At 32.1% G+C, this 13,276-nt stretch overlaps 1 non-coding gene across 1 annotated transcript; it reads left to right on the top strand.

The window, feature by feature from the left end:
• Positions 1 to 12,375: 12,375 nt before the first annotated feature.
• On the top strand, positions 12,376 to 12,457 carry Trnas-aga (transfer RNA serine (anticodon AGA)). The gene has a single exon. It is a non-coding gene; the product is annotated as a tRNA-Ser (tRNA).
• Positions 12,458 to 13,276: the final 819 nt, after the last annotated feature.

Genomic DNA, 13,276 nt, shown 5'->3' with positions numbered 1-13,276 from the left:
CACCGGAGTCTCACCGAACCTTATTAATTTTGGTAGGGAAATCAATCTGAATGGCAATAGAAATAGACATGAGTCTGAACAAGGTCAGTATAATATCGGAACAAGGAAGGAATCTCTGGATAAACTGTTTTCTGATGTTCGGAAGAAACTTAAGTCGGCGTATGAAAAAAGTAAAGTTCCATATAACCTGCGAAGAAGGACAGAAACATATAAAGTAGGGGACATGGTTTGGAGAAGAAATTTCGTTCAGTCTGATGCTACAAGATATTTCAGCGCAAAATTGGCCCAAAAGTTTGTAGGACCATTTAGTATTAAGAAAGTGGTCTCCCCATGGAGTTATGAACTTGTTGATGAAAATGGCTCTCATGCAGGAACCTGGAATGCAAAAGATTTGAAACCGGTTACTCAGGACAGTGAGGTTAAGGACATTAAGTCTAAACGTCCTGATGTGGAAGTATAGAGTTACAATGTGTTGAAAATTTTATTGTAAGATTTTGTTATCGTTACAAGTTTTTGTTTTATTTTTTTTTGGTTTTGTTTTTTTTTATTTTTGTTTTATTTTTATTTTGTTTTGTACCGTTAGGACTTAAAAGTTTCTTTGAAACTTTTTGCAAGTAAGGGTGGGGTTGTTACGGGTTAAAAGTCGCTAAGCAACTAGAAACGATTCTTATAAATAAGATTGTCATAATTTTTGCTCTATTGTCACAAGTACTGGCCTAAACAATTATAAAAATCAGGCTTCTATATTGTCTTGAACAGTAGCTGCTATCAAGCCATTTTTAAGTCCGAAATCATATAGAAAATCAGGCATGAAGTAGGCTTTAGGTATACATTGCTACCTGTCTAGTAAGGGTCATCTCTTTGTCTTTACCTGTCTAGTGTCATATCTTGCTCACTTTTGATTTACACTTCATGAGGACAAGTTAGTATTGTCCTATGAAACTCCTTGAGGATATTTAATCAGAAGTAATCCAGATAACTAATTAAGAAATATTCAATTTGATGAAGTTGACGATTGTCTTGCTCAGCAAGGATTTAAAATATCTGGATATTTAGGTCCCCAAGACCTTTCTTTTTGGCCATACGCTATCTTTAAGGTAAGCTTTGTTTTTTTAACACCTGATTCGTTGTCTAAAGGGAAACCTTTAGTAATTTTAATTTATACCTTTTGCTCTGCTTGCATGCTGATGTATCTATTCATTTCAGGCCAACAATTTTTCTTTCTCTCCAATTCATTTTGATGTTGTGAGTTTTTTTTGAAACACCCTTGTCCAGGGTCGATATTTATATAACCTGTATATCTGTGAAGTATCCAAGTATATAAATGCAGTACGACATCATCCACGTGTATAACATCGACGGAAAAAAACATAAGGTAGGATCAAACCAATACTTCTCTTAAAAGAACGTTGTTTTGCCTGTCTAAGCCACCACACCATACAGCAGTCTGACAAATATCTCGGTTTTGTATTTTTTTCTTGTAAATAGTACCTAAATATAATATTACATAGTTTTAAGAATTATAATATGGGTGTACGCTGAAAAGAATATTCTTAGAGGCAAATATAAACTTTAGTTGAGCTTTTTACCTTTTCCTTTTGGGTTTTTTTTATATTTTCAATTAAGATTAATATGAATTATTTTAGTTTTGGTTAATAAGAATAAATAGTTTGTGAATTCTCCGATTTTTTTGATTTCTTATTATTATTTTTTTGTTTGGTAGAAAATAAAACTAGTTATTTACCTTCGCATACCTTCAATAAAAACCGGTAACATCGGCGAAGAGTAACATAGTTAGGCCAATTATGACTTACACTGCGGAAATAAGACCTGACACCACAAGGACAAAAATACTGATGGAAATGTGTGAAATGAAAATAGTCCGAGATATCACAGGAAAATCATTATTGGATAGAAAAAGTAGCACAGACCTCAGGTAAAGTGGTAATATAGAGAACATAAATGACTGGACACTGAAAAGAAAAAAGGAAAGGTATAGCCATATATGCAGAATGGGAGAAGCAAGACTCGTAAAGATAGCACGAGACAGATCACCAAACGGCCGAAAGAGTATAGGAAGGCCAAGGAAGAGATGGGGTGATAACCTGGATATCTGATGAGGAGGCGTCCGAAGATGGAACAGGCGCGAGCCTATTAAGGAAGCAGGAAGAAAAGGAAGAAGTAATGAAATTTATAAAGAATCCTTATTACGAAGCTCTATATTGGATGATATTTACTTAGATGCTTGTAAAAGTTTATATTACCGCCTTTTTAGAATGCGGTGGTATATACTGGCCTATTGTACCAGAGAACGTCTGTATTAGCACATCGGTCTTGATTTATTTTTGCCATTTTATGTCAATCATGAATCACCCAATTCTTTTTTTACTTCGCCAAAATGTTCAACTGCTTTCAAACAGATTGGTTTCGCTGTTCTTTTTTAAATAAGTTTGCGGGCTTGTCAGTAATACGTTGGGATTTGACGAATACAAAATTTATGAAAGTAATTTGGATATATCAAGAACGAAACCGTAACAAAACAATAAAAAAACGTACTCCGCAAGAAAAAAAAAGTATATAAAGCTATAAGAAAAGAAATATAGTTTACAAACAATATTAAATTCGATTGAAAAAGGCTGATATGTTTTTGTACACATGTATGACAAATGAATGAATGGGATTTATTTTTATCTACGGTCACTTTATAGTGCTAAAACAGCCACTTTCCCGCACGCATTTCGTTTCCGAAAGTAAATTTTCCCGCACGCGTGCGGGAAAGTAGAATACCTTGTACCATGGCATTATAATACATTATAATACATGCAATAAACTAATATTTAGATATTATTTACAAATTTATTTAAAATTTAGCAGATTGTGTTCATATTTTAATGAAATTAACACGATAATTCGTTGAAATATAATTATTTTGACATTATATTCAAAAGTCAAATCAGTAAACAATAACAGTGGTTTTAAATCATCGTCATGGTAACCAATTTTACTGAAAGTTTGGTTTTGACAACCTTGTAAAAGAACATATTAATTTGTGTATTTTCACTCCTCGATGAAAAATGATATAACTCTATTTGTTGTGGCTCTTTTCCAAACGTACTACCGTAGAAAAAATATTGTTCCTAACTCATGCGGAAAGTGTCTTCCCCGCACTCGACTGCTTGCCCGAATTCCGCTATCGCGTCGTTCGGGTCAACGACAGTCTCGTGCGGGAAAGTATCACTTTCCGCACTAGTTAGGAAAATAACTATTTTAGTTAGATTATGTCCCGACAACTAAGGCCATTGGCATGGTACAGTTGAGTAAGAAATCAGATTATAGTGTAATGTGTAGTGTGTAGCAATTTTTCGCAAATAATTCAAACATTAAAATATTTGATCGAAAAAACATTCTTAGAAAAAATATAGCCTGTAAAAAAGTGAAAAAATGGTGTATGCATGAAGTCTATAGACCTAGTAGAAGCAGAGTTATAGCTAAAGAAAAATAGGTTCATATTCGCCAAATTCCAAATCGAATATTTCAACGTGAAATAACCAAAAAATGAAGCACTTTTGGAGAAAACTCATTACAACTTTTTTAAAGAGTTTAAAAAGCTTTATTTCTTTTTTATAAAAACAGATTCTAGCATCAAATCTAAGCAAGTTACGTTCAAAATACAGTTGGTCCCTTTTGTTTTGGCAAAACAAATCGGAATTGTCACCCCTAATATGTATAGCAACTTAAATGAAATTAATCGTTACCGTTACACCAGTTACTTTATTTATGTTGTGTTTATAAGATCTGTAAGTCTCATCGATTCAACGTGTTTATTTAAAAAAAAAATGGTTTTAAAGTAAAATTTTAAAAATTTTTAGTTTTGAAAAAAATGCTTCTTTTAAAAATAATTAGAGAAAAATTATTAGAGATACCAAAAATCTCAAACAATAAAAAAAGTCGGCTTTGCTTTTCTGAATATCTTTTGCATGACTCACCTGTCATTCTATTTCTATATTTATTAATTCGGAAAATAGAGATTCACATGCCCACGCTGATGAAAATATTGATAAGATTGTCTTTGCTAATATTTTTAAACAATTAAACGTGTCAGGAATTGCATTCCATGTAGTTACAATTTCATCTTTTGGAATAATTTTATTTATTTTATCCAATAATCGATTCAAGTTCCTTAGTAAAAGGTATATTGAAAAGAACCCAATAAGGCTTATATGACAAAACAGAACGTTTTCGGATTAATAGGTAATCCATCATCAGTGTTTAGCTAATGGCATGCATGCGTGAGCCACCAAAAATTTATTGGTAAGAACCCTTTAAAAGTTACAAGATCCTTAATGATACTACATATTTTTAATAAAACAGAAGGATGTTGCAAATATTCCTGGATGTAACCCAGGGCAACACAGGAGTCTAACCCACGTGGATGTGATATGCAAGGAATGAACCTCACATATTGAAAATTGAGTGTCAACTGTTTTATTAAAAATATGTAGTATCATTTAAGATCTTGTAACTTTTAATGGGTTCTTACCCATAACTTTTTGGTGGCTGACGCATGCATGCTATTGGCTAAACACTGATGATGGATTACCTATTAATCCGAAAACGTTTTGTATTGTGACCCTTATTTGTGGTATTTTAAAATATACCTTTTACAAAAAACTTGGTATTTTTTTGTGATTTATGGTATACAGCCAGATACAGGAATTTTATTTTCCTCGTGGATTTTTAATAATCGATTATTTTCAATAACCTCTAAATCATTTCTTAAATCAACAAATTTTGGTTCCATATGGTTCTTGACTGAAATTCAACTAATTCCATTTCTAATTCATTAAAATTTAACCACTCGAAGATTTTTCAATTCTACTAAAAAAGTAACTTATAAAAAAATTATTTTGCTTTTGTGCGGGCCATCAAAATTTTTAAAAGTGCCACTTGTGGCACGCATGCCATTAGTTCGCCATCCCTGTGCTATAATATTCCACAGGATGTTCCGAACTTTAAGGAAAAAACACAGTATGATTGTTACACCCGGTGTAAAATGACATTTACCTGTCTAGCAACAATATTAATACATCGATTTTCTTAAATAATAAGGCTATAACATATAACATACTAAAAAATCACTCAAATAGGACAACAGGTTTAGGAAATTCGAGACATCTGATGTCCCATTTTTAAGGTGTTCTGTTAATATTGCCCCGGTGTATATAAATGTATTCTAATTAGTAGAACACCTAATAATTACTAAAAGCCAATAATGAATAAAGCATATTTATATTTCCAAGACCACCCTCTTTGATTGCATTGCACATCCAATACCGTATAGACGTAATCGAAGGGCGTAATCAAAAGATAAAACATATCTTCGTATCGATATCGACCGACAAGGAACAATTCACAAGAGATACAGGCGTATCTCCAAATAAATCTCAGCCGTATCTCAAAAACCCGTTGATTAAAAAACGAATAACCACAATAAATCGTTCATTGAAGCGTTAGCCTTATACGGAAAATGATTTTATAATAAAATTTACATATGTGGTCTATACACAAGCCATTGGCGTTCATTAAATAAACAACCACCGAATGGGGGCATTTACTCTTATTGGTCATTATACCTACAGCGATACGCTTTAATTACTATTTTTGCTAATTTTAATTTTAATATTTTTTCTCAAAACGAAATAATATGGGTCATATAAAGTCACCGTTAAGAGCCAAACCACACGGACCACGCTGCAGCGCTACTCTGTGGATCCACAGAGTGGCTGACGATGATTTACCGTGGGCTCTTATGTAGAGTGGCCGGCGCACCCCACACGAGCGTTTGTAGCCGGCCACAGTCGCTCGCATAAGAACCCACGGTAAACTACTTTTGTGGATCCACAGCGTAGCGCTGCAGCGTGGTCCGTGTGGTTTGAGGGTTATATACAAAACAGACGCTAAGAAAGACATGGTTTTACGAAACGAATGCATCCCCTGACCATATGTTTTTGGAGTGGCAGTTTAACAAACTGAAGTACACATAAATTAGTTACCATATCTGACGTTTATGTCAACAACCCACTATGCATTCGAGAGTGTTTTTTGTTGTAACTGCGAAAGTATACACCAGACCTAATAAATGATTTATTGCTCAGTCATCTGGTCAGAGGGAAGAAAGATAACAGTAATCGTTGTGGTTTCTCTATTCAGTCACTACACAGCGGGAGAACGAATCACACACAAATCGTTCGGCCCTTTTTCGAGGGAGACCTAAGCGCAAATACTTTTTGTTACGAAAATAAATAAATATTTACCGTTCGTTTTATTATATTCATTTCAATTAATTCCAGCAACACACCTACCGGAATATACCATTTGCATTTGCAATAGACGAAGCTAAACAAATCAAAGAAACAGACATGTACAAGTATTTAGGTTTCATAATATCAAACAATACACGAACCCTAAACCATTAAACAGGGGAATCAAACAGGGAGACACTCTATCCACCCAAACTGTTCACCTTAGTTTTGGAGGATGTTTTTAAAAACCTAAATTGGAAATATAAGGGAATAAACATCAATGGCCGCTACCTCAGTAATCGACGATTTGCGGATGACATAATCCTGATCGCTACTGACCTCCAAGAACTGCAACCCGTGTTTTTAGAACTATATACCGAATCTTCTAAAATAGGACTGAAAATGAATTTAAACAGAGCAAAAGTCACGCACTCCGAAGAAACCGTGACAATAATAAACGACAAAGTTATTGTAACCCACAAATAAGTTTTTTTCATGAAGTAGAGAAAACGTTCCATTTAAGTAATTTGATGAGGAATTAACCCAATAATTTTATAATAAACCTCATAAAGTTACTTATGTAACGTTTTTTCTACTTCCTGAAAAAAATTAATTTGTGGGTTACAACCTTTTACCTTTCAACCGTCAATATCATAAAATTCGTTTGATTAAACTAACAATAATCCCAAACGAAACTCTTCAAGTACGCTTATTTCAATACATACATGATTTGAATAAGACACAGAAACACGTTTTCCTTGACTCGATATCTACTGACCCATTGCGAGAGCCATTTTGTAAAAATTTTCAAGACGCGTGGTCGCCGTATTTTTTTTGCGAGTCCATTCGACCGAATTGCGACTTGTCGCAATGGTGACTGCATAAATCAAAATGAAATATAAGTAGAAAATTATTGGCATTTCGACGACAAACTAAGAAATGAAATGATATCGTGGAATTTTACTATCTACAGCTTTAAGCAGACTAATATTTGAAGCATCTATTTTGTAAAAACTTTTAGTTTTTGAGTCATTTATGAAAAAGTGCTTTAAAACCGCCTTTCACGAAAAATTAAAATTTTTAATCAACCCTTAAGCTCCTAGCGTTAATATAGGTAACGCAGAAACCACTAAAATCTTAAGCCTTATATTCGGGAAGTGACTCTAATTTTAACTACATGGTGATGCAAGACTTTCAAGGGACACTTGTTTACTAGTTTTCAGCAGTTGGTTCGAGGATTTGATATAAACTGTTTATTTAGTTAAGTGTTTTATGTGACGGTGTTTATTATTTATGGTAAAGATGGATCTCAAGTTTGAGTAAGTATATCTTTACTATTCTTTGGTTATTATATTTTGTTTAAAGTGTTTTCAATTGAGAATCAATTGATGTCTTTTCTTATTGATAATATAAATTTTTAGAAATTTTACCCTGGTTTTGTATAAAATTTCTTTAATTTTTGGTGTTACATATATGTAACGCTAGGAACATATGGGAGCAAAAATCGGAACTTTTAGAATTGTAACGTATTTTTTGTTCCAGAAAAGAGGTTTCTCTTAAGAAGCGCTGGAGATGATCGATGCCGTTGAAACTTTAGACGTTGATGCTATGTAGATACATATAGGTACTGAACCCCCAGAATTGAATGTGCTTACAGACGAGGAGTTTGGTGATGAGGAATATAATGATTTTAACAGGCTGTCCGAGAGAATTCTTAGAGCACCTGTTGAACTTGTGTTACGAAAGAGTGAAAGAGATTCCGAAATATTTGATGATATTAACGAGGCTCAGCTTTCCAAATCATCAACAACAGCTAAAAAACTAGTGAAGAAAAGTTGAAGTTGATCTTACGGACCAGAATGTAGCTAGATACCAAGTAGGAATTTGCTCTAAAAAATGGTGGTGGTGTCTATTTACATTAATGCTGGACATAACTATGGACATAATGGTCTATTTACATTGATGCTGGACATAACTGGACATAATAGATGCTATGATCCTATGCCACAACTAGAATTTCGAAGGTATTTAGTAACATCGTATCTTACGAAGTATGATACCAAACCAAAAGATGCAGGCAGGCTATCTTCGTTCAAAGTAGTCGTAGATATAAGATATGATAAGACTGATCATCTCCTGACCTATATTCCTGATAAGAAAAGGAGACTTTTGCAGATGAATGCTGTAGTTCTTATGTGCGTACCATGGGTTGCAAGTGCAATGTGGGAGTGTGCATCAAGTGCAACATAGATTTTCACCTACAATAACTTAATTATGATTTTTCATTTATCTAGTTTTGAATTTATTTGTTATTTTGAAATTTATAATCGGAAATATTTTAAATATTTTTGCTCCTATATCTTCCTAGCGTTACATATACGTAACGGCGATTTTCTAAAAAATCAAAAATAATTAAGAAAAAAAATTTATGTATTTTGTGTTAAAACCTTCTCTTGAATACATCAAAATAAAAAAAAATTCTAAATAAATTAATTCAGGATCTTAAGGGTTAAAAAGGTAATGTGTGTGGCTCAGACATGTAATGTGACCTGTAATAAACACCCATGATGAAATTATTATTCCGAAAACGTTTTGTGATGTAGAATCTCTTTTTAGGGATTCTCATAAATATGCCTTTTACAAAGGAATTTACTATTTTTTTGTGATTTTTGGTATACAGGCAGCTACAGAAATTTAATTTTCTCGTGGATTACCATAAATTTTGTCTTAGAATCATTCTTGAATATTGGCTTCGAAATTTGTGTTTTCCCTCAAACTGAAAAGACTTTCTAAGTTTATTTACATTGCAATAAACAGTTACTTACGATTTAGACTTGTATACATCTTGTACAAACTTACCTGAAAAAGAAAAACAAAATTAGAAATGTGGGTTTTAAATAGCAAAGTATTCATTCCAAATCTTTAGAGCAAACAGTATGTTTGCTCCAAAGATAGGCGGAATATTGTGGAATATTTATGGGCGCCAATAAATATCTCGAACGAACTACTTCCTAATAATCGAAGTGATATTAATTTATTCATAAAATGTCTAAACTAAATCATACTCATAATATTCTCAACAAATATTAATGCATACTCGTAATAATCTCAAAAAAATTAAATTCATACTCATAATAATCTTAAAAAAAGTAAGTAAATCAGCCGGTGGATGAACTGATATCTTTCAACCCTAGAGATTATAAGCCCCGATGAAAAAAGGCAACAACTTCGAACTCAAGTCGAATTCCATTCTTATCTGCTCGTCAAAAAAATAAACTCCTTCTATATTTTATAATAAAACAACAAACAGAAAAAATTACCGCAAAATGTGAGTTCCCGCCACAAAACTGTATTTAAAAGACTAAGTACTTAACGTCGACAGTCATTACAAAGCCAAACTAAAAATCATTCAAATCTTGACATCCTTGACATCCGTCAAAAATTGACATCCTTAGCAAAATTCAGCATGTTCATTATTCGTCTCGATTTTAGAGATCAAATATCTAACGAATGGACTACATCCTACATCCAAACGAGCAGTGCCATAAAAAGGATGCTATCTATAATTTTGAAACGGAGTATATAAAACAATATAATATCACAAAATTCGTTTAATTAAACGAATAAACTAACAATAATCCCAAACGAAACTGTTTAAGTACGCTTATTTCAATTCATGATTTGAATAAGACACAGAAACACGTTTTCCTTGACTCGATATCTACTGACCCATTGCGAGAGCCATTTTGTAAAAATTTTCGAGACGCGTGGTCGCCGTATTTTTTTTTGCGAGTCCATTCGACCGAATTGCGACTTGTCGCAATAGTGAGTACATAAATCAAAATGAAATATAAGTAGAGTGCAGCCAGCAGCCAGGTGTGTGGAAACACAAGTGAAATATGATAACGAACGAAGAATGGTTAGAGTATACCCCGTTTTTTAAAAGAATTATTTTATTAAATATGTGGATTTAGTAGAAGTACTCTGGGCTAATTAGCAAAATACAAGGAAAAGTTATTTACGAGTAATTTTATTGCTGGAATCGAATCTTATAGTTCTATATATTAATCATATAGGTATGCAAAGTCCGCAGATAGTGTGCTACTTTTTTTTATAAACAAAATGGCGCCCGAAAATTGTGTTTTTTCAATTTTTGCTCTATAACTCCAAAGATTTTAACTTTACACCAAAAACACCCAAATAAAAATTCACCGTAATTAAATTCTGCATAGAGACGTGTTTTTCCGGATTTACTTCGACGAAAATTTTCCCCGGAAAATGCGGGTTCTTCCAACAAAATCTTTAATTTTCAACTAAAATTTTAGATAAGTAATTGTTCATTAATAAATAAATAACTTGGTAATATAAAAGGTCTTTTCGTATAGATTATCATTCCAGAAGCCGATGGAAATTAAATGAACAGTTTAGCAACAATTGAATTGTTAATTCAAAATTTACGGTCGCTATAATAATAACCTAAATAATTATGATACATAAGAATCACTATGATTTTTTGCATAAAAAGAAACTGTACCTATTTAATGTACTTTACAAAATTGAAATTGGACTATTTAACCTGCCTCAGGAATAGTTTAAAATTATAAACAATTTTTTAGCTTATAAACAAATAATCTCGGGAAATATTAAATTAAATTAAATCATGAAAACGGTATTGGAAAAAAGCGGCAGGACGCTTCTTTTAAAAGAAAAAACCTTTGTTTTTTCCTGAATGTTTGTTTTTTCCACACATTTCCAAAATGTGTGGTTCCTGAGATACAACCGGTCAAAGTTGGCCGGCATTTACGGCAAAGATTTAAATAGGTTCATAATTTTCGAACAATAATTGTCATATTTTTAAAATACTGATAACATATATTATTGTAATAAAAACTATCGACATTACGAGCGAAAAGTGCCAAAAATAGCAATATTTCAATCAAAAATTAGGTTGAAGAAAATGTAATCTCAAAGTTCAAAATCGGTAGCACCAATAATTAATGTTTATTTACAAAAATTTCTTACGCCGTGGTGTTAAGTGATTTTAATTTTGCAAAAATTGCAAATGAAAGGTACAGTACACTTCTATATGCAAAAAAATTTTCAATTTGCTATCTGCTTCATTTTCAGTCCTGTAACATTTTGAAAAAATGAATTTTTTTTACGAAAGCTGGATTGCAAAATTTATTTTGCAAAATCTATCGAACCGATCTTAATGAAATTTACAATATTGATTTACTGTATCATAAAATTTTTCAGGGTGAAATATGAAGGTCCTAAGTGTAGCACAAATGGTTGAAAAACGTAAAATGCGAATACTTGTTTTTGTATGTTTTTTTCACAATTATTGCTATTTTGCAACAAGGGTGACTATTTCTTAAATTTTTAACCAATTCTATATTGTAGGAAATTTAATTACGCAACTTTTATGTCAGTACAACTTTTCTCGGAAATGAATACTTTTAAAGTTATAATCAAAAAACCAAGAAAAAAATCGAATTTTTCCTTAATTTTTTGATATTTTGATTATTTAAACAATGTTCCGGACCTTTTTGAGAGGGAGGATAACTCAAATATTATTATTTGATTTATTTTCAAGCAATTTCTGCAAAAAAATTTGAGTCACCTCTCAACGTCCAAATGTACTAATATTTTTACAGATGCGCCCTGGTCTAGTAATTAAATAAGTGTTAATGTTTTTTATGATTGGCGATAAAATTTTGTATGCACCACGTCAGTAAAGACTCTTTATCGAACTCGTCTGTTACTCTCCTTTACTTTACTCGTCTGTTACCACTTTACTGACTGGGTACCTACATAAATAACTATTGTTCCGTTCGTGAAAAAGATTTTGCTTATGGTCTGGCAATAAACCTAGAAGACCGAATACTTAACAACAGAAAAAAAATCACTAACAAACTTGGAAATGGACCAAGAAAAATTAACGACACTGGAAAATTCAAATACATAGTAAGAATTATTCATAATCTCAAAGGATGTGTTGTAACTGTAACATAATAAAATTTCATTAACTATCTACATTGTCTACAGTGTGTATAAAACAGAATCTGTAACAGCAGTCATGGCCGAGCGGTTAAGGCGTCTGACTAGAAATCAGATTCCCTCTGGGAGCGTAGGTTCGAATCCTACTGACTGCGAACTTTTTTTGTTTTGTAACTACACAAATTTCTTTTAATTTTATTCGTACTGGTTACATAAACATAAATAAATAATATTTGAGTCTGTATATTGCTTTAATCGACTTACATTAAATATTGTGCTTACATGGGATTAACCACAGTTGATTATAATGATTATTTTTTTTATGATTTTAAGTTCCAATCATGTAGTAAGATTTTTCATCACTTGTTTGATTCTCTCCAATCAGTTTATTATTAAACTGAGAATAAATTTTAAGTATTTTGTTTCTGTTTCATTACAACGAGTTTCCTGGTTTTGATAATTATTATCACATTTAAAAAAATGAACCACAATAATCTTTTAGTTCTGCATCTAATGTCAAATTTTTACTAATACATACTATTATAGCCCGATCAAAGAACAATCAGACCCCCAAAAAAATAAAGGAAGGATGAAAATTTGGGAATAGGTAGTTGAAATTGTCTTTTATTATATAAGAAAAAGTTTACAATTCTACATCCCCTCCATTTTACAAAAATGGAGGGGAATACCCCCTCTCGATGGTGAAAAATATACATTCAAAATAAGTCCGGAATTGGATAAAATGACTTATTCTAAGCAACTTTTGTTCTATATAGTTTTTTCCCTAAGTCAATACTTTTCGAGTTATTTGCAAGTGAATATGTTCATTTTTAACAGGAAGAAACATGTTTTTGGACGGTTTTTCGGAGAAAACTCAAAACGTAAGTATGTATTTGAGCGAAAAAAATATTCTTTTGGTAAAAAAAATCGCGAAAATCACCCCCTAATAGGCATCACAAATATATTTTATCATT

The sequence above is a fragment of the Diabrotica virgifera genome, chromosome 9 (genome assembly GCF_917563875.1).
Source record: "Diabrotica virgifera virgifera chromosome 9, PGI_DIABVI_V3a".
Lineage (NCBI taxonomy): Eukaryota > Metazoa > Arthropoda > Insecta > Coleoptera > Chrysomelidae > Diabrotica > Diabrotica virgifera.
The sequence above is the reverse complement of the archived record's forward strand: the minus strand, read 5'-3'. Positions and strand labels throughout refer to the sequence as shown.